Source organism: Watersipora subatra, chromosome 6 (assembly GCF_963576615.1).
Source record: "Watersipora subatra chromosome 6, tzWatSuba1.1, whole genome shotgun sequence".
Taxonomy (NCBI): Eukaryota; Metazoa; Bryozoa; class Gymnolaemata; order Cheilostomatida; family Watersiporidae; genus Watersipora; species Watersipora subatra.
In genome coordinates this window covers 29942343-29959269 of record NC_088713.1, presented here as the reverse complement: position 1 = coordinate 29959269, position 16927 = coordinate 29942343, and the positions used below count along the sequence as shown (strand labels likewise).

General features: G+C 34.4%; 1 long non-coding RNA gene across 1 annotated transcript; it reads left to right on the top strand.

Annotated features, from left to right (window-relative positions):
* Window positions 1-2041: 2041 nt before the first annotated feature.
* On the top strand, window positions 2042-7346 carry LOC137398706 (uncharacterized). Its single transcript, XR_010978997.1, has 3 exons — window positions 2042-2272; window positions 2410-2554; window positions 6392-7346. It is a non-coding gene; the product is annotated as an uncharacterized lncRNA (long non-coding RNA).
* Window positions 7347-16927: the final 9581 nt, after the last annotated feature.

The following is a 16927-nucleotide window of genomic DNA, read 5'->3' as shown; positions in this document are numbered from 1 at the left end:
TGCTTCTGAAGCTGAGGAAATGCAGGTAGAAAAAAACTTGATAACAGAGGGGGCTTATGTGGTTGCAGGATATCTGAACAGAAAAGTGAAAAAATACGATGTTGGAAAGATACTAAGCACTTCTACCCCCGAAGATGTGTCTGAAGTCACTTTTCTCAAAAGACTAGGTGTAGGATTCGTATGGCCAAAAGAGCAGGACATCGATGTCATGGACATTAGTGCCATTAAGCTCATATTGTCACCCCCCCCCCCCCCCCGACCTTGCCCGGGTACTTCTCGTTCTCGAGACAAACTTCTCTTTGAAGTAGATCTGGACATGGTTAAGAAGTAGACTGTTTATATGTATCACGCACAGAGATGTGACATTGCAACATTGCATTTGTATATTATTTGGGTGTAATATAAATAATATATCGGTTGTAATATTCTAGTTCCAAATATATGGTCAAATTTACTTGTTTTCTTCATAGTACTTTATATTGTCTCAACATGCCCCAGTGTCTGTCTCAACTTACCCCACTCCGGGGCAAGTTGAGACAGCTAGTAGTCCTCCACTAAAATGCCCACAGAAATTGAATTTTTTGATCATATACCAAATTGACCAATGAACAATTTGAGCAACATGTGGCATGTTATTTTGCACATATCTAATAATATTTATTCACAATGACCTAAAAGTTATTGCAAAAAAACTGACTTTTGTCTCAACTAGCCCTACCTTCCCACATTCCCACCTTCCTACATGTTTAAAAACATTCCTTCATTTAAAAACTGATTGATTAGTGCCGGTGATATTTGCAATTGAAGGCACTCCACTGATCATTGATCTGTAGCTATCGCTGAATAGTTTTTAATAGCTGTGCAAGGTTGTACCAACAATAATTTATGAGTCAAGTTGGCATGAAAGCAAATGTAATCGTGATTCAATAAGTGTCATACCTACGTAGGTTGTCATTCTAACGAGGTTTTTGCTAGCTGTGTTAGTGGTCGCACAGATTGACAGCTACTGCGAAATGAATTTCGGAATGAATGATTGTAATTTTTTGTGAATTCTCAACTCAAGCGCTTGCAATTTGCCATTCACTTTTGAATTGGTGACCATTCCCTTAGCATTCGATATGTACTACGGGTACGTCTCGAACTGTTAGCAACTTTAGCATGCGTTTCCTGACAACTCTACACTTCCCACTCACTATTCTGTTTAACTACTTTTTATCTATCAAACTCACACCGGTCAGCCATCTAACAACTGTTTTGGAATTTCTCATTAAAAGTCTGGTGTGGAAGGTACTTGCAGTCGTCCTTTGCATAGAGCTCTTATAATAGATCAGAACTGTCTCACAGGGTGCAGAAGCTTAAAAGGTAAGTACAATAACCCATTACACCAATGGTACTTTCTACCTTATTAGTATCACAATCCCTCTTAAATACCGTAGTCTCATACATGAAAGAATTGTAAGCAGTGAATTTGTAATCAGTGCAACATTTGAAACTAGTATGGTACACAGGGTCAGCTATGTTATCTGTTTAAAACAATAAACTAACAGAAGTGAGCTTTCCGTGCAGTGTCGCATGCCATTTCATCATACCGTAGCATATATCTTTAGACACGATTTGATCAATGAAATCGCATTTTCTTGTCTGACTTTTACCTAGGAAATCAGAATGTTTGGTGATTTTCATTTAAAAGATCTGGCAGTGGTATGTTGTACTTCATACTGTAACAATTAGGGGTTGTAAGGTCTGAGTGCAATAGCAGATGGCTTATGCACTGCAGTGATATGAGCTAGTGTTCATGATGGCAGTGACGGCAACAGAAACTTGGCAATCTTACAGCTTGTTTTGCAGACCATCGGTGCTTGAGCACTCACAGGTTCTATACAGCAAAGTGTGCCAAGTAAGTTTTTCATTGAACTAGCTTGATACGCATGAATGATTTATGATGACTAATTAATTGCTTATGGAATAAGAGCAAAAGGAATGCTCCAGTGCACATTGGTATAGCAACTCGTCTGTTAAAGTATGCACACGGTTGCCAGTTATTCACTATAAAAATATCAAACCTTACTGTCTTCGCAAGCTTTACATTGCTCTCATGGCTTAAAACTACAGGAAGTGATTTGGTTACCTCAAGCGTGTTGCTTAAAGGGGCTTCAGTATTGACAGTTTTTTATGAATAATAATCTCAACACTTTGCTTTGAGCTACTTAAAATGTGACTGTCTCAGTAGTATTAGCCTTCTCAACAGTTTTACAAAGGTCATCAAACTTGGGTAACTTCAGCATAGGTTTATCTTCAGCATTCACAAAACATGTTATTTCGTACTGAACTTTTGTTTCACCATTGCTATTTCTCAATCACAACGTTTGCAGAGAATGCAAAAATCAACTGGTTTGGTTTTATTTTAAGCAGAAACCTCGTCTTGATATTACTGCTGGAAGCAACAGAAAAGACTTGGTTAGTGGCTGGAAACTTTGCAGGCAGTTGTCCTTACCACCACGGAGGTGGCATCCAGACTTTTGCGGCTGTTGCTTTAGTGGCTCTCAAGATTGAGGTGAGTAGCTATTAGATTGGAAAGCACATCTTTGTAGGTTTTCCTCATTGCAAAAATTTCTATTTCCATTGAAACAATTTTTTGTATGTAGCCCTCAATTAGGGCATTGAAAAGAAAATTGGTTTTCATGTCCACATTCTAAACATTGTCTCTTTGTCTCTCTATGCTTCTCTAAGCGATTGTTCTTGGGTGGGAATTTCTTTAACCCTCTGTAGCTACTAAAACCTGAACTGTAGTTGACAGCAACATCAGCTGTCACTCATGTCACATTAATGTCCCTCATAAGCCCGTTTTCTACGCTAGTGCTGGCTTGCAAAAGTTTGAACATACATTTTCCTCCGAAATATATTACGCTTTTTTGGATTTTATTTTTTTGATTTTTTTGAAGTAAAATAACACGAGTTGGCTTTCCTCTGACTCTTCACTCTAGATTTTGACTTTTCTGAATCATTTGTAATGCTGTTTTACTGGTTTTCTCTTACCCTACTTAAATGAAACAATTTCTACAGTCACTTGATCTTTGCCCACTTTGCCCACTTTCAACAAACTTTTCAAGGTACTACATCTAACATATTTGCCTTTATCTCTTATAATTTTAAGCAATTTGTAGCAGCCAAATCCTTTAGATAAATTATCAAAATTACGATGCGCTCAACTTTGGGTACATCCTTTATTTAGTACACGACACCTTCCAAATTTTTCGATAGACATTTCAAAACCTTTGTCTACTGATTTGACTGTGAAAGACAAGCCAAATTTTACACATTTTCTTTTATTACTAGCAGGCATTGTAATATGGTTATAATTATCTTTAGTTTATTGGATCTTACAAAAAGAAGAGCTTATGTTGGCTGGATCCCTCTTGTCCTTATAACTATCTTTGAACCTAAATAGAAGGAAGCTTATTAAGTCTTATTACATATGGCTCCTTCTTGTTTTCAAAATTGTTCTAAACTCCACGAAGCAGAGAGCTTACAGTACTAGAGCTGGCTCTCTCCTGTCCATATTGTTAGTGTTGACTAATTGTCAGAACTCTAATATGCTCTCCAAGTGTATGGTCTGCTCATCTAATTGGCAATCTGCATGGTCTGCAATCACCCTATAGGTCTTATCTGCATGCAAGCGAACATATTCATGTATTTCTTTTAATTTCTCATTTTCCCCCTCACTCAGTGTCATCATGGTTTCTGTACCGAGCTCATGGATCTCTTTAGCTCCTAGCGGGTCATGGTCTGCCAGGCTTTCTCATTTTGTCTTTCATGACAACAAGCAGTGTTCCCTCAAATTCTTTCCACAGCCTCTGGCACCAGAATGTGAGTGGGTGTTGACCTCACACTTATGGTTTTGGCGTAAAGTCGCGTGCAATTACAACATTTGCTTTAAACTTCAAGTAACATAATATATTGGAGTAATGTACGCTGCACATATAGCAATCACATGTAGAATACTGACTTTATAGAGCTAAAAAATATTTTTGTGTAGAAACTTTATAATAAAATGTTTGACGTCAAAACCTAAAGACTGCTAAACACAATTTGGTATACGTGACATGCATCATTCGCCAAAGTGTACGTTTTAGCTTTAGACACAATTGACATGACCCATAGTTTGCAGGAAGCTTAATCGCAACTTTGGTTTTGAGAATAAACCTTGAAGGCAGACACAAGATGTGATCATTCATTTTAGACATAGTTCATAGTAATGCATGTCAGCAATGACTACCAATATAAATAAATCCCTAAACATTGTATAACTTGTGTAAATGAATGGTCTTCTTGGAAACTCAATCACAATGCTGCTATAACGAGATAAAGGCTGTCAAATAATTGTACGATAGTTGCAATCACTAGGACTGACATAATCAGATCAACAGCGATGAATCGTTCAGAATAAATCAGTTTTCTTCTTTGAGATATTTTGATATCTTACACAAAATGATGGCCATTCATACATCCCATATCTGAAATAAAAACTTATACTCTAAACACTAAGTTAATGTGCCTAAATGTATGATCTTGGGCTGTAAAAACTATGGAAAGACCGCATACTTTGTCATGTGTTTACCAGGCTATGAACAGAAAAAGTAATTGATGTTTGAGAATTTAAACTTTTAATGACAAAATTTCCAGTTGTAAGTATTTTTGTTAGCCATCATTACCCAGCTGTGTAGAAGAAAACATGTTAAATATTTGATACTACATAATTATGTTAGTCATACCATGCATTTCATGTTGCTGTGAAGTACAACACATACTAGTGGTAATAGCTATGGTAGTAACCATCTATTACAAACACAGATTAATCACATACCATTACTATGCTTATACTGTAGGCCACTCTTTAGCTATACATACCAGTTTGTTGAATTGGCTGTCTGTAAAGAATATACAGAACATGACAGTGAACTAGTCAATATGAGATTATGAAAAATAAAATACGATTAAAAGAGCACCAAGACTCACCAAACTAATAAACTACAAACACTGTTAGCTGAAGGAAAGCAAGACAAGCAAGGAAAGCAGTTAGTTGAAGGTGGAGCAAGTGCATGAGATGTATGATTGCTAGTAAAGGTCCGCTGTCTGTCTTCCATGGCCTTGTGTCTCTTGATTCTTTTGGTCTCTGTCTGAGTAGATGGTCTCTTTTAACTAAATACAGTAGAGACGAAACCAGTTTTTAATCATTTTTTTCTCAGTCTTAGTCGAAGTAACCTATGGCTCTACAAAATGTTTCTGTTAAATATTTATTATATGGATGCGGGTATGAGTTCCAATTTACCTTTTTGAGCTACAAAAATATATGTAGGCCTATAGATTCTTTTTTCTTAAACATATATTAAGATGAGTCATGGCATGGGCATGGGGGTGGTTAAGACTCTGTGTTTCTAATCTACTGTAACTGTTCTCCCAAGTCTGATTAAGTTCACGATTAAATTTTTCACGATTAAATTGTTTCTTTCATTAATTTGTCCTCTAGCCTAGACAATTAATTAACTGTCATCAGTATTTTAAGTAGCAAAACATGAGCAGAACTATTATTTTTATGAAATATAATTCACCTCGTAGAGTAGAACTTATTGCCTGGCTCTAAAAGTTTAGGAGCTATTGATTTGCTGCTAGTGTCTAGCTTGTTGACATCATGAACCCGTGTTCTTTTTAAGGAGTAATTTTGAAGAAACCTAAAAACTGAAACTTCTTTAGATTGGTTTGCTCCCTCAACTCCCAGAAGTTAATCATTTTTACATTCAGACCACAATCTCATTCACTAAACAAGTGATACAACTATCATTAGAAATATGTTCGCGCTTTTTCTTGGTTAGACTGATTTTAATCTCAATAAGAGTTATCGGAAAACAAATACACTAGAAAGTTAAATTATTTGTTTATTTGAGTAGGATTATGTGGGTCTAAGTTACTTTTTTTCCATAAATAAGTGAGATATTGAGAAAAACGTATAGGCATTCAATTAAACAAATACAGACTTTGTTTTAAAACTATCATATCTGTTTCTGGCTTTGATAAAACAGATCTTTTCTCCACAGCTTTACTAAACATGTAAACACTAGTATGCTTCTTTGTTCAAATACAGCAGCTGACTGGGTTTCACTCAAAGTTAGTGTTACAGAGACCTTTATATGCCTTCTATAACTCTTAATAACTACTGGTGATAAGCCAAAACGAGAACAATGTCAGAGGTGAATCAAGAATAAAGTTAGCTTGGATTGGTGTTGATGCCACAGTCACTAACCATGTAAAAATATTATCATCTGATGCTCTTAAAATGGACCTGACAGTAATTTATCTGTTTTCACTAGTCTTCATCAGTCTTGGATATTTTTAGAATGCAGAGATTTTCTTCAGATGTAATTGCTACTATAATCCAAATTCTACGGTGGTTGTCGGCTTGATGCTAAGGAATAAGAACCAATGACAATTATACACAGTCAAGCATGACAGTCAATCAGAAAGGCAAAGCTCTTAGCTTAGCGGAATTATATATGCCTTAATTGACAAGTTCTTGATCGTACTAACTTTAATTGCTACCTTTTCATAGATCATTTTTACATTCATAGATCATTCATAGATTTACAGCACAACGTTTTCTTTCTATCTCAACCGCTCTGCTTCTGTATGAAATAGGACTCATTTCAAGGTATTCACCTGGCTTTAGAAATACTTTAACTATCTTCTGTTGTACATCAAGTTGTTCTGACAATTCCGTTGGGAGTTTCAATGAATAACTACTAATATTAGTTACAGCAGGTATCTACCAATAGATGCACCTACTTTTCTTCAAGATATATGAATTTATACATGGATATGAAGAACTCGTGTCACGCAATGTAGGAGAAGCTTTCACTGACAGCTTCAAGTGTTTTCTTCTAATTAGCCATTCATGAGTTACTTGTTTTATTGCTGTCTGTGAAATAACGCTGCTGTCTGACTAGATGAATTCTACTTCTATGTTCAGGTCTACATGTTTTTCTTCTTTACTGCTTGGCTGATAAAAGTATAGACCATAAAGATTACTTTAACTATTTTTTTTGACATTTACTGTTCTTTTTTGCAGTCATCTGTTAATGAGTCATGAGTCAGCAATGCTAACTTCTGATTCTTCCATACTTCTTAATTCAAGGTACTAAACAACTAAAAACAGCTAAAACAACTAAGAGCCAGTGTTGAACCGCTAGTAAAATCTATTTGTAAATTACTTTTAGTCAGAAATTGTTTCATGCCATAAACTATTTCTTATTAAAACTGAAAAATTTAGGATTTTTTAATATACCAAGTAAATCCTTCTATTGTGACAGACTACCATGTACTTTTTATTCTGATTATCAGAAAGTCAAACTAAAACCCTGAATGAAGACATTCAACAGCTTCATTTGTTGGTTCAAAGTAAAATCTACAGAAATCTTAACTATGTTAAAAACTACATCAATCTGCCTAAATTCGCAGTTAGAGGTCAGGAGTGTGGTTAGAGGGTAGAGGTTAAAATGGTTGCAATAAACAAAGCCTGAACTCATGACATTAAACATTCTAGCATGTGGCTCCGACAGCTGGGCTAATCATACACCTTTTGTAAAATTAGAACAGTTTGGCTCCTTCTTACTCTTCATGTACTATGGGGCTCCTGCCGATCCTTCATGGCACATGAAACTGCCTGGGTAGCAAAAACAATGAATGTTAATCATACTTTTATTAGTTATCTTAGAGGCTGTCTAATTGCTTTAGTAGCTGAGTAGTTGTAGGCTTTATCAAACAAGTCAAGATGGTAGTAGTAATTTGATGAGCTCTCGAAACTAGTTTGACTTCGGGTCAAAGATAAGTCAGCACATTTATGTAGAGGCTCAAATGCTTATGCCATACCAGTTGAGATAAAGGCTATAACGCTTGAACCTCTATTGATAACTAGTTAGCTAGTTACTAAGTACACAGTAACAGTGGCAAGTCTTGATGTGTTAGTATTCTGGTGTTTTTCACATTCTCTAGACCTTCAGTATTTTTCTTACTAGTCCACAATATTCAAAAAAACTCTATGTATATAACAATGTAGGCATATTTAACTAATTTAAATCAACCAGTTTTATTTTCAAAATGGTTATTGAACAACAGAAGTATGATATTAAAGTATGGAACTACAGTACTCCTTCCTAATTTATAAGGTTATATTATAGAAACATTTTATTTCCTCAGTTATTTCTTTGTAACCATTTTACAGACAGAAAAATGTTATAGTTACTTTATGCAACTACACACAGTGGGCATAGCAACCATTTAGTTGTTAGAAAGGACATCTTTTTGGGAATGAAAAATACTATTGCGTTACAGCATGTGTTAGTTTGCACTTTTATCCAAATGAAAATTTCAATATCATAGCATTTGAAAAAATAATATATTAAAGTGTATCATTGCGTTAAATGCTCGATTTATCTGCTTACCTTTGTGTACATCTGACTAACTTTTACATCTTTCAAACAGATCTGCCATCTGGCATCAAGTTTTAATACAATTATTTTCAGTGCTAAAATATACCCAACTGAGAAAGAAAAATGTGTGCAGTTAGTAGTAAACAGGATAAAAGGAAAGCAGAATCTCAACCTGGTGTTCTCATGGTGGTATAAAACTCTGCAGGAGAGAATGCTTCTGAAAGAATTATTACTAATTACTAAAATTGGCACTAGCATGTCTTTATTTCTAAAATATATGTATCTGCATTAAAACAGGTCTATATAAATTAAAAACTTAATCAACATGAATAATCAGATTTGAAACTGCAATTTTTAATAAATTTTTTTTATCAGAAAGGAAGCTGAATTGGCTCAAAAACCTACCTGCAATAGGGGTGAGTATGAGCCACAATTTTAATGATTCAAAAAACTTTAACTACTTTCAAAATATATTCTTTCGTGTACATGTATCTAAACACATGTTCTTCTACAAGTGTCTTACTTGTTGATCCGGTGCAGGGCATTATATAGTAAAAAATTCATGTCAGGGTATAGAGACCATTGTAGATATACAATGCAAACATCTCCAGGTAAAAACCGTCAAAATTTTATAAAAATGTGTACATATTAAAAATTAGTAACAAAATAGTATTTTAACTTTAGTAACTATATTTACCCACAGTAACAGTTATTTAGTGTATTTAGTGTTTTGTACTGGTTAAGATCTGCAATAAAATGCAACATTATAATTTGTGTACCGAATTCAGTATGTCCGGTAAGAGGTTTTTACCTTCAAGATTGTTTCAAGAGTGCTTTATTTAATGGATTTCTTGTTTCAATAATAATTGCAATTGGTTACGACCATATTCCTTGGCAATATTAAGAATACAGGTGCCTTCTACCCATTTGTTTATGCTCTCCAAATAGGTTGTCTTGGAAATCATTTTTCCTTCGTCTTCTAACATCTGTATCGGTCTCAGATTTCATAGCTAACAAATTACATATAGATACTTGTAGTTATTTGCGTATGCAAAATAAAGGGTTATAGTAAAAAGAAATATTACGCTCAGAATGAATATTTGTTTTCGCTTGTGTCTTTTAATCACATTTTCCATGCGGAATGCTGATCTGAGGGATATCAGTCATCATGTCTTTTCTAAGCGTTGTGAAAATGTTTTCGGCAAACCACATTTCGGTGTCTTTGTTGTTTCGACTTTTTGTAACAAGCACACCGACTCCCAAATTGGAACTCAGGCAAAAATATTCTTGAATTTGTATGGTGAAATGTAATTTGTATGCTGAGGTAAAAATCTCACAATAATCAACTTTGTAAGATGAAAAAATTGTATACCAGAGTAATCGTATTCTGAGGGTGCACTGTATTTTATATTACAACCACTTTTACATGAGAGTTGTCTTTTCTTGAAGGTGCTCTGTATATTATAATTATAGCAGATTGGGAATACGTTAAGTCCTAAACAATGTTCATTTAACCTTATTTTTCTTGCAGGTGCTGAACAGTCTGTATTTAGTGCTGACATCATAAGCCAGAACTCAAATTCATCTGCACCATATCTGCATCAGCAACATCGTGTCTCAAGGTATGTACTGGATATAAACAATATTCATCCAATAAACCTTAATGGTTTTATATTTGAGATACAAGCTACTACTATGACCGTCATGATTGTTTCACTTATACATGTGGTTCTGTTTGTATGAAATAACCTATATATGATATAGCTGATTTCAAAGGCACTTTGAGCTGTCATGATAAACTGCCATATGTATGTTGTTAGCACAGTTGAATTATTAAGTTATTTTTTAGTTCAAACTTCTTACTGTAGAGCTATAGACGAGAGAGGCATGTCTTCTCTTTATGACTAACATTAGTATGTCTAAAATTTAAAATAGTTGAGAGAAAGCTGGTTGTTTAGAAAATCTTGTAAGCTTTGAACTTCTTGAGAAAAAATAGTTTAGTCATAAAAAATATTTTTTGTGATGAGTTTTTTTTCACTAGAACAATGAGGTCAGTGATACTTGAATAGCTCAGTGACAGGGTATTAATAAGCTAAGTAGACAGTTGATAGGGAGCGTTGTGTGAGACGCTAAAACAGCTTATAGGAGAGGGTAGATGTGCTGATAAAATAGTCTATGTAGCGAGTTGTCAAGTTGGTGAAATACGATTAACGTCGAACCTAAGATGACTTATCACATTGATGGAAACATGTTGCATACTTCAATGTAATATGATTGAAATTACATTCAATGCTCCAATGACAACCTGAATTACAGTTGCTCTAACATGCTTTTTTCAATCTCTTTGAAGATGTGAATGCGTGAAAAAGGACGATCAATCGAAATTAAGGTCAATAAAAGGCTAAAACATCAGCTACAAGTTGATGTCATTTTTGTCTTTGTAGACTAACCTTGTCCAGCGATAGAATCGTTTGAATGCGGCCATCTTTTAAAATGCTCAAATTCGGATGGGTGCTTCATTCGTGACGCAACAAGTGGTTCACGCGAAAGGACGGTTATATATATATCAGCAAAAAATATAAGATCTCTTCTTTAGCCAATCATCCGCACAAAATTTTTATGTAGGTCAAAATAAATGTTATCACTCGTACAACACGGTGTCTGTGATCTCAAATTTAGGGGTTTTACTCTATTATTAAAACGCATTGGCATCAATATTTACTAAATTAATAAACATAGGTAATTTATTTAATAACTCGCTCGACACATTTTATTGACGAACAACAAAAGTGTAATGGTGCTTGTAGTTACTGCGATAGCGACTCAGTAATTTTTTTGAGCATCAGGTTATTAAAGTCTGGGGTAACGGTGCATCTTAGGTCGGTAAAACATGCACACAACATGCAAACAACTCATGCCGCAATGCACATACACGGCATTAGAAAAGCACATATACAAGGCTCTAGCAACGCACAAACATTGCGGATACAACACGCATACACAAGCATTGCAACAACAAAAAACGCACTAAAGAGCTCAGGGTTGCCATAAACAAAAGAGTTTTAATTTTTTAGACCCGTTTTAAAACAGATGATAAATAGAATACTTTATGTAATGTTTTAGACCTATTTTACTAACAGACTATAATTATAACCATTTTGTTGTTAATGCGTTATTAATTACTTGTATCGGCGTTGTATCCACTTGTTTTGTATGCGTGTTGTTAGTGCCTTGTGCGTGCGTTGTATGCATGTTTTACCGACCTAAGATGCACCGTTACCAAGTCTGAGACAGACAGCTTATAGCTAGAGCTGACAGACGTTATGCTGCAGAGGAAGATAGGGGAATGGAGGTACACTTATCTTTTATTTTGAGTTTTCTATAGATATACTGTTGTGTTTCACTTCAGATAATATTTCCCTGTTTGAAACTATAATGTAATTGCCTGAGCAAGTGCGCGTGATACTGATGCACAGTGATTTCTTGACAGCTTCTTTTTAATCTATAGCATCTAGCAATACAATGGCTTAGATTTATGAACAAGTGTTGAATATACTAAAAGTAATTATTATAGTACTCATGAAAACATTTACTATTTAATAGAATTATAACTTTGGTATCGCCAATCATTGTTTCATAACTTTTTTTATTGTTTCACCTAGCTAAAATATTTGCTTCAATTTTTCTATTGCAGTTTTAGCCAGCAAATTAAATTAATGATTAGACTTTATGTTTACTTTTTACTTGAGAAAAGTGAGAAAAATTGATTGATCAATGATTTTTTTCAACTCCCAGAAACAAAGCTTCAAAATGTTGGCTTGGCGTACTTATGCTTTTTAGACATTAATTCATTTTTAAAATTACACTCGCAATCTAACTCCCAATTTGAAAGCTTTTAGTAGATATGCGTTAGAACAATATATCTATGAATGACATAAACTTATCGCATTTACTTTATTAATTACGGGTTGTTTATGTATTCCAAGCAGCTTTTTCAGCATGGAAACTGCCATAAATGGAAAGAGAGACATGAATGTGTGCTGCATAAACCATGATATGCTTTGTTTGAGTGTGCTGCAGTAGATCAATTGGTCCTATTATATGAGCTGAAACTATGTGGGTGGCCATGACTTCGATGCATGTTTTTAATAAAAGCTTTATGCCAAGATGAAATATTTTTGGCTTGTAATAATTATATAATAAAACAATATTGTTGAAGATAATGTAAAACATGATTTGCAGAACATTGAATACATCATAGCTCTGTTGCCACCTGTGCTAAAATCTTGTTTAATAGATGAATTTATGAAGTATAATCAGAGCTGTATTGACAAGTACTTTTGCATAACTCAACTCATTTTTAATGGACCAAATAAAAAAGCACAAAAATTGTTATGCTTTACACTTCTAAGCAAAAACAGGTGAGTCCACAAACTGCCAATAAGATGCAAAAGTGGCTTTATTAACCCTTAGCCAAAATCCGTGAGTTGATTCATTTCAAACAAATGGACGCTCTGTGTTCACTATTTTGTTCAACTTATTAAACCATTTGTTTAGTACTTCAATCAACTAATCGAGTGTGACCACTAATTTTCTTTCTACAAATTTATACCAATAATGACTCGATAACTTTGACTATATATGACTTTTTAGAATACAGTTTGTTTCGCCGTATAATCGAACATATTCTTTTCAAACCTGTAGCTGGCTTATTTTACTTAGTAACTAGTTTCCGGCGTAGGTAGCGATAGAACTGCGCCTATACAAAGACCTTATTGCTTGACTTAATTACCGTAGACCAATAGAATTGGTAGTCGGTACTCAGATTTTTACACAGCATTTAGAGGAAGCTAATATGAAACATTTCTATTTTCTTTTATACGAAGCGTTTGAGACATTTATAATAATGTATCTGTAGCTGGATTAAAAATTTATTCGAGCCAGCATTAGCAAACACCAAATAAAATATATGCCAATAAAGCCGCATAAGACTAGACTTTTATCGCAATAGCCGACGTAAATACAAAATATAGAAACAGGGTGTATCACTCAATACATCATTTTGGACAAGTCTTGACATGTCTTTTTTAGCGTTTTTACCGTGAACATTTTATGTTGATTTTAATCTTAAAATATCTTGACAATGAGGTCGCCTACCACAACAAACAAACTATCAACTAATAGACAAAAGTGTACTTTCTTTTAAAATCAACTAAAATTTGACGCAATCACATCTTTAATGAGCGGGAGATATTTCTTCCTATTCTATTTTTCTTTCTGAGTATGTTGCAGTCAATATGTACTGCTATATCTGTCATGGTATCCCTCTTGTCCACTTTGTCCACCACCATGATACTAGACTGTTCTCCTGAACATGCTTTTGTATTCTGTATGTAAAAGTGCCAGAGGAGCTTAGCACCTCATTCTCACTGACTTTCTTTTGATATTCCTACCGCTGTTGTAGTTTTAGAAGCAGTGCCCATTTTATAGACATCTATACGCTATAACTATGTTTCCACGACTCACGTGATGCACATTAAGAGTTGTGCGCAAGTTGAAATACCATGTAGAAAAGTGTTTGAATGAACAACTGTGTTATGCGATGCTGCACATTTAACGCCAGTTCTTTGCTTAAGTCATTCTGATTCTTTGCCATGTATGAGGAAAGTTTCACAAAATGTTGAGGCTGATGGCATTTATGTTGGTCTTTCCAAAGGAGAGTGCGAAATATAGGTGATATTAGCTTCACTTCATTTGTAAAACAGTTAAAATTATCTTCTCAACATTCTGGCGAGTTAGTCAAAAAATACAGCACCATTCTCTATTTGGCTGGTGCCCGTAATAAAACGCTACTACAAAAGCTGTAAAATAGAGTATCATGATGTTTAAATGAAGGTTTTATGGTATGCCAAATAGAGGTCACCAACTTCAGATATTTGCGAGTGGAAAGCTTCATAGAGAGGTTTGGTGTGCCAGTCAGGTTCCTCATCACTAGTTTGTAGTTATATTGTCTCAGCAAACGAATGGAATTCATTAAGTAGCTTCTCGAAGGTGACCATTAAGACTGCATCGGCTTGTGTGCTCTTTTCTTCTTTCATCATCTCTCACACACCTTTGAGCCTCTGTCTTCATTTCTTTGACTAAAATATAACCCATCAGTATCAGACTTCAGCCAGAGTGCTTTATACCTGATCAGCAGCTTGGGAGTTGTCATGTCCATTTGTAATGGCTTTCCCATTCTACTTTATTATACTGGCCTGCACCTTGATTATTAGTGCATAGGTTATTATTGTCAAGCTCGATTCCCCTCATTTAGCTGGTTTTGCATGAGCTATCAAATATTTTCATGTATTTAATACAGTAATGGCTTTGTGGTGCACTTTACTTTTACAGGTGATGTTGCTTGGCATTATTACAAAGTTCATCTACTCTTCCTTTGTAAAATAAAATAAACTAGTTTTATTCTTACAGCTATTGGAGTTATACTCACTCATCAAAGAAAAAACAACTGCTGTAGGAATAGTAAGTGTCAGCCTGCCTGCTACAATTTCGTCATTTGTGATATTACTAGTTTTTCAACTACAACTCAGCATCTTTTGGCTTCACTCAGCTATACACTGAATCCTCAACCCTACTCTAACAGAAGATGTGAAAGCACAACCCAAGCGTATAAAAGACAAGTAAAATGTATATGAGAAAGTGTAAAAAGTGTCCAGCATATGATGGACCAGCTAAAAAAGTAACAAAGTCTGGTTCATAGAGATAGTTGTTTGAATGTAAATAAAATATAAAACAGAAAAAACACGAATGTAAACAATGGGCCAACAGCTGTACATCAACCATTAGATGGTGTTGGAATATTTAGCTTCATTAATTTTCATATCAAGCTTGGTTAATGTAAACCTTGACAACATCAGGCATCATTTCTTTGGTAAGGTATTAATGTACAGTATGTGAGAAAATAGTACATACTGTACATATGACACAGGGAGAAATACTGAAAACAGTATTACCCGCAAGTAAGAGTATAGTAAGGAAGGTGCTGTCAAACGTCATCACAGGGCACTAATAAAACGGGAAGATGCCAGAAAATTTATGACACACTAAAACAGGACCTTAACGGGCTATATAATTAATAATATTAATAGTAACTAATCGTTTTTAATAGTCTGATTTGGTTGTTACACTATTTGCTCTTTTAGAACTTGTCTGCTTTTGTGAAAGTTTGTTAGGACAACTCTAAGTTTGCAAGAAGATCAACATCACCTTGGTAGAACCATCAAAAGTTTTATATTATCTTGGATATAAAATTTACTGTGAATATTTCACACATGAAAATGCAGAAAATCAAAAGTATACATGTATAATTATTGCTTGCTAGGTGGCTATTAGCTAATGTATTTTTGGTATTAAAACTGACCAAACAAGAAAGTGAAACTTGACATGCTGACAGGCATTCAGATTTTTATCAAGTGTCTAGCTGGGCCTGTTTTTGTTAGACAAAAGTTTTTCATAAACTTTAAAATATTTATTGCTTCGGCATTAGTAAGTATGCCGACTTATTGTTCCTCAACATACTAGCAGCAAAATGTTAGCTAAAACCTATTTGGAAATAATAACATAATACCTTTCAAGGCATAGAGAAAGTATTTGACATTAATGTGTATTATTTTGATGTAGGTTCTGCTGTTCCAAGGGTTAAGTATAGTTAGTGTCTATCTATATCATATTAACACCTTATTGTACTATTATTCCTGTCTGCAGGAGTAAGTAGCTTAGTAGATGGTTATTCAATATATGTTGCAGGGTAGACTCATCAACATGTGGACTACATAATGTCAGAGTTTCCATATGTAGAATGGCTAGCAAGAAACTATAAATCTAAAGGTGAAGAGTCTGGCTCCTGGAGAGACTATGTTCAGGTAACTCAACTTGATTAACAGATGAACATAGTACAGTTTAGTTTTATGTAGTGGCACTATCAATGAGTTTAAGCTGACATATATTATATATAATATATTATAGGTATTATTATCGTAATAGCTTGTATGCGTTGTGGAATAATTATGTTGTGGCTTTCTTGTAGCTAAGCTATACCTTACTGGAGTTAATAAATATATTAATGAACATTAATATAAAGTTACAACCATGGTACACATGCAATAAACGCATGTTCAGAAACAAACAAAAACTGAAAACATACATTCCATAGTGATATGATAACTCTAACTTGATAGGTAATAATGTAGTATTCACTTAAACTTTATATCAAACAAAAATATGCTGCTATATTTTTGAAATGATTGTATCCGCTACATTAGTAACAGGCCATGTAACCCTATGGTGACAAACTGTGTAAATACATTTAAGTTTAGTAATTGTCTTTTCTGCATATCAATGACAACTATAACTTTAGCTATGAAACTACTGCAGCCTGTGTACCTGTT